Source organism: Podarcis tiliguerta (assembly GCF_965153285.1).
Source record: "Podarcis tiliguerta genome assembly, chromosome: 17".
Classification (NCBI taxonomy): domain Eukaryota; kingdom Metazoa; phylum Chordata; class Lepidosauria; order Squamata; family Lacertidae; genus Podarcis; species Podarcis tiliguerta.
The window spans coordinates 941,058-947,335 of NC_139550.1; the positions used below are offsets into that span (position 1 = coordinate 941,058).

At 48.8% G+C, this 6,278-nt stretch overlaps 1 protein-coding gene across 1 annotated transcript in view; it reads right to left on the minus strand.

Moving 5' to 3' along the window:
- Positions 1-6,278, minus strand: part of SIDT1 (SID1 transmembrane family member 1) — a gene marked incomplete at its 5' end in the record, with an annotated part of 52,437 nt that overhangs the window by 44,185 nt on the left and 1,974 nt on the right. The window contains one exon of the mRNA XM_083419828.1: positions 2,364-2,487. The remainder of the gene's footprint in view (positions 1-2,363; positions 2,488-6,278) is intronic.

Here is a 6,278-nt window from a genome sequence, read left to right on the forward strand (position 1 = left end):
GAGCGGCTGGAGCAGGGTCCGCGCCGGCGCCGGGCCTGGCGTCGCCTTCCCGCCGGGGCTAGGCGCTGCTCTCCGCGCCGGGGCTCTCCATGCGCCCGCCTGCAGCCGGAGTAGTGGTGGGTGAATCCGGATTGGAGGCTCCTATGCCGGATCTGCCTTCGCACCCCCTCTGCGTCTAATTGATAGACGCCGATCTCCCTCGGGCCGAGACGGCAGCTTCTCCTACTCGGTGCGCAGGGAGGTATCCGCGGAGAACGCAGCAGCAGCCGGCTGCGCAGCGCGCAGATCCCGCAGCAGAAACCCACCCGGGTTCTGGTCCCCGGGGAAGGGGAGCCGGCCGAGGGTTGGGAACTAACTGGCTGCCTTTCCCTTCTCGGCTGCCAGGAGGACGTGTCCTTCCAACTTTAGGTCTTGCGCAAGACGGAGGTCGCCGAAAGGCGCGACCCCCTTTTCGCCGGGATAAAAAAATCGTTTATTGCGCGCGGGGCTCGGCAAGCAGAAAAACCCGGGCGGGAGGCGAACTCCGGTTGGAAACATCACTCGCGATTAACCTTTCACGATGGTTGTGTTTATTGTTATTTGGAGAGCCCCCCGCTTGCCTTTCTCGCAAGACATCGTCTCGTAGGCAGCGATCTGTAAAAATAATGCCCGAAACCAATCCCACACTTTAGTGCCTGGGTGGTTTGCGCCAGCCTCTGCCACGTGTCCATTTGCAGGCTCCGGCTCATATAATCTCTCCGCTTCCTCCCGTACGCAGCACTTTCGAGAAGGTTGCGAGTACTTATTATTGAAACGTCACATTTAGCTTTCGGATGGGGTGGTGGTGAACGGATTACTGAGAGAGATGGTTACGGAAGTCAGCCACTTGCACTAAGCCTACTGTATTTCTGTAGCCCTCATTAAATGCCAAATTCTACAGCTTGGTTCTAGAGCAATTACTTTGATTCATTGATTTAAAAATAAACATAGCCCTCCCTTTCGTGTGTTGTGTAATTCGAACAGCAAAAAACAAATGACACAATAAGTTATGCATGAAGAGCGAAATGACCAAACCTGGCTACAACCCCCCAAAAAATGCTTGTTGCATTTGCAAAGGGATAGGTAAAGGGACCCCTGACCATTAGGTCCAGTCATGGCTGACTCTGGGGTTGTGGCGCTCATCTCGCTTTATTGGCCGAGGGAGCCGGCGTCCAGCTTCCGGGTCATGTGGCCAGCATGACAAAGCCGCTTCTGGCGAACCAGAGCAGCGCACGGAAATGCCGTTTACCTTCCCGCCGGAGTGGTACCTGTTAATCTACTTGCACTTTGACGTGCTTTCGAACTGCTAGGTTGGCAGGAGCAGGGACCGAGCAACGGGAGCTCACCCCGTCACAGGGATTCAAACTCCCAACCTTCTGATCAGCAAGTCCTAGGCTCTGTGGTTTAACCCACAGCGCCACCTGCGTTTGCAAAGGGATAGCACCCCACAAATCAGAGAAGGACCAACCTTCCTTTCTTTAGTGATGGTGCCTGGGCAAGTTACTGCTTCAAACAAATAACACAATAAATTATGCAAAAACAATAACATAACCAAGGTGTGTGGGGAGGGTGTTAATACAGACAGAGCCAACTAAAAAAGTCAGACTGTTTAAAACAGTAAAAACACTCAAATTACTTGAGTAAACCAAAAAAATGTTTTAACTTGGTTCTGAAATAAAAGTGCTGAGGTTGTAAGCACCTTGCAAGGTAGGTGCCACCGCAAAGACCTAATGCATGTGAACACAGAACAAGCTCCTGCCTCCATTGGAATGTGAATGACCCCCTTAGGCATGTTGATACAGCGAGTCCTTCAGATGTCTAGCCATTTAGGGCTTCATAGGTAACCACCCAAAACCTGAAATGGGCTTGGAAGCGAGTAGGCAGCCAACACAGTTCTTTTGTAAACTGTGCAATGTGATTTTATCTAGCTGCACTGGTCAAAATTCTGTCAACGACAATTTGCATTAAAGAAAGCTTCTGAGTAGTCTTCAAGCACAGCTCCATGTACAATGCATTACAGTTGTCCAGCTGGGGTCAGGCTATCCCTATCCAAGGATGGTGATAGCTGAAGAACTATCTTTCTTTTTCCTTTCCACCTTGCTGTATGCTGCAGTGAAGCTCTTCTATGTCAGGCCCCTTAGCAACCCAGGCCACTATCAAGTGTAAGAAGATAAAGCAAGCTAGTTCCTTCCTTTTCAGTATCCTGTTTCCCCACCTCACCTTTCAATGGACACCCTCAACTTTCCAGTAAATATTTCCTTCTAATCTTGGAACAAGAGTTTTCTCCTTAGCTGCAATATTGTCATGCAACCTTTGCTAATACTGCCAAAATGCAATCTCCTTACCTCGAGGCATGATGGGAATTGTAGTCCAACAACACCTGGAGGGCCACAGGTTGTGCACACCTAGTCTAAAGCAACAAAATACCAGTTATTAAGATGGTAGCACTGAAGGCTTGCCTAAAAAGAACTGTTTTTAGTGGTTCCCAACCTTTTTTTGGCCGTGCCCCACCTAAGCATCTCTAAAATCCTGATGCCCCCCCCCCCGTGACATATAATTCTTATATGTGCCCCACATTGGGAACCATGGGTCTAGAAGGTTCAGATTTCATTTGGAAACCCAGCCATAATACATTTTAAAGGGTGCATCTTTCAGATTGCTACAGCCTCCTGACTTCTGTAAAAAAAGGTATGGCTGGCTGACCTAGCTAGCTTGAGATCTAATAAAAAGGGGGGAATTTCAGCACCACCCCACATCACCAGCCAGAGTCCAGAAGCCAGGTCAGATGCTACCATTATTGAGCATGTGCCCATACCCATTCCCTTTGCCATCCCTTTGCATCCCATCCATCCTGTTGCCTCCATGCCTGCTTTTCCTAAGTGAATGAGAACTTACAGGAGGGAGGAAAAGGAATGGGGTTGCTGCTTATCATAACTTTGGCCAGTAGGACTCATAGAGCCTTGAGTGAATGGTAAAAGGAGGTAGTCAATGGTGTCACAAGGGGGGCGGGGGGCGGTGTGCCCCAGGTGCTATGTCTGGGGGGGTGTGACAAGAAGGCACCCCATGGGGTGCTCACCCCGCCGCCCCCAGGCGTGGCGGCATGAGCTGCTATCATGATGCCGCAGCCGCATGTGGAGGATCCTCCATTCATGGCTGCAGCCATGAGCAGAAGATCCTGCCACTGTCCATATGGTGTTTGAGCAGCGCTGGTGGCAAACCACTACCTAAAACGCATGTGCTGTGTCGCGCACATGCGCTGTACATAGTGGTGCCACGCATGCGTTGTATGTAGCGGCGCAATGCGTGTGCAGCTGGCGGTTTGCCCCACCCTGGGTGTTGGTTAGGCTTTGTACACCCCTGGAGGCAGTGATGAAAGCAGCAAGGAGTTGGGCCCTATCCAAAGGGCCTCTCAAACCTGGTTCTGCAGGTACCCTTAAAGGAAAAGGCAAAAACATTTAAACAGTTCTGAGGATAACTTTTTTGTGGGGGCTGAATATGGAAGGGAGTCCCCCCCTTATGGGTCTGAGTTATCATGTATAGTGAAAGGACAAGAACCCAAAAACCAGGAAGAAGCCCTACTCACATAGAGAACAGTTCTTAAGAGATGAAGGCAAGGTTTGGCTTGCGGGGGGGGGGGTGTCTCAGGGCTCCCTTCTGAAATAATAGCACCTACACACTATACCTTTTGAAGCTCATTCGAAGCACTGTCTCCCCCTTAAGGAATTCTGGGCTCTGTAGTTTGTTATGGGTTGCTAGGATTTGTAACTCTATGCGATGGGTAAACTACATCGCCCAGAATTATGTGAAAGAAAGCATGTGTTTCCAATGCAATTTAAAGGTAAGTTGTGTAACATAGGAGTGACTTTCCCTCACTTGTATTAACTATTGCAGCCAGCCCACATTCTTATAGGTTATGACCTATAACAGGGGTCGGCAAGGTTTACCTTGCCTGGGCTGGTTCACTCCAGCGGAGATCCCTCTGTGGGCTGGATTGCGGGCACGTGAGCATGCACGCCCACAATTTCCAGCATCTGCGCAGATGCAATTTCCAGCATCTGCGCAGATGCAATTTCCAGCATCTGTGTCTGCGCAGACACGATTTCTGGCACCGCTAAAGTGAGTCCCTGCGCTGCACTGCGCTGGTTTAGTGCAGCATGCGGGGACTCAACAAGCAGGCAGCTCAGTTCGGGGGCGGCTCATGGGCTGGTTAGACGACCCCCATGGGCCGCTTGTGGCCCATGGGCTTTGGTTGCTGACCCCTGACCTATAATTAATAATAATAATAATACAGTGGTGCCTTGCAAGACGAAAAGAATCTGTTCTGCGAGTCTCTTCGTCTAGCGGTTTTTTCGTCTTGCGAAGCAACCCCATTAGCGGATTAGCGGATTAGCGCTATTAGCGGTTTAGCGGCTATTAGCGGCTATTAAAGGCTTAAGGGATTAGCGGATTAGCTGCTAAAAGGCTATTAGCAGCTTAGTGCCTTAGAAAAAGGGGGTGGGGAGCGGAAAAAAATCGCAGCAACTCGCAAGACATTTTCGTCTTGCGAAGCAAGCCTATAGGGAAATTCGTTTTGCGAAGCACCTCCAAAACGGAAAACCCTTTCGTCTAGCGGGTTTTCTGTCTTGCAAGGCATTCGTCTTGCGGGGCACCACTGTAATAATAATAATAATAATAATTTATTATCTATACCCCACCCATCTGGCTCGGCGGCTCCCAAAAGAATATTAAAGCACCATAAAACATAAAAAACTTCCCTAAAAAGGGCTGCCTTCAGATGTCTTCTAAAAGTCAGATTGTTGTTTATTTCCTTGACATCCAAAGGGAGGGCCCCACTACCGAGAAGGTTCCACAGGGAAGAGACCACTACTGAGAATGCTCTCTGCCTGGTTCCATGTAACTTTGCTTCTCGCAGTGAGGGAACCAGCAGAAGACCCTTGGAGGAGGACCTCAGTGTCCAAGCTGAGCGATGGAAGTAGAGACACTCCTTCAGGTATACTGGGCCAAGGTCATAGGGCTTTAAAGGTCAGCACCAACAGTTTGAATTGTGCTCAGAAACATACTGGGAGCCAGTGAAGATCCTTTAGGACTGGTGTTATATGGTCCCGGTGGCCATTCTGGATTAGCTGCAGTTCCTGAGGCACCTTCAAAGGTAGAGTGCATTGCAGTAGTCCAAGCGGGAGATAACCAGGGCATGCACCAGTCTGTTGAGACAGTCTGCAGGCAGGTAGGGTCTCAGCCTGCGTACCAGATGGAGCTGGTCTAGCTGCCCTGGACAAGGAATTGACCAAGACTCTGGAACTCCCTCCCAGGGGATGTTAGACTGGCTCCCTCCTTGTCATCCTTAAGTTCTTGGGAACTGACTGCTCGGACACTGAGATCCAGCGCCGGATACTGAGATCCAGCCCAGACACTGAGATCCAGCGCCGAGGGCTTTCTGGCGGTTCCCTCATTGTGAGAAGTGAGGTTACAGGGAACCAGACAGAGGGCCTTCTCAATAGTGGCACCCACCCTGTGGAACACCCTCCCTTCAGATGTGAAGGAAATAAGCAGCTATCCTATCTTTAAAAGACATCTGAAGGCAGCCCTGTTTAGGGAAGGTTTTAATATTCAATGCTGTACTGTTTTTAACACTTGATTGGGAGCTGCCCAGAGTGGCTGGGGAAACTCAGCCAGATGGGCGGGGTATAAATAATAAATTATTATTATTATTTAATGAAAGGGACCACCCTGAGATGTTTGGATGAAGGGCAGTATACAAATTTAAATAATAATAATAATAATCTACGATTCTACTATGATGCTATTTGTATGGTTTTAACAGATTGTAGCAAAAAACCCTGCTAGCACATTTGAAAAGCTATGCAGGGTCTGATATGATTTCAGATTGGAGGGGTACCATGTGTTGAGATTCCTGCATTGCAGCGGGTTGGACTAGATGATCCTCATTGTCCCTTCCAACTCTACAATTCTATGATTGTGTTTATTTGGGGTTTTTTAATTATCTTTAGCTCAGTGGTCCTCAAACCTTTTCTCTGGGTCACAATTTCAGAATAAAAATTTGCTTGCACCACACTATTTTTGTTTGTTGATAAGAAATACATCTAGGATTTCCTCGCTATCACTTGATGCTCTTGCTCTCATTTTGAAAATGCCAGACGTCCGGACATTACCTGGATTTCAAAGGCACCTCTTTGTCCTGAATCTTAGGCAAGTCAATCGAAAAATCACTTTAAAAAAAAAAAAACTCAACAATTTTAGGG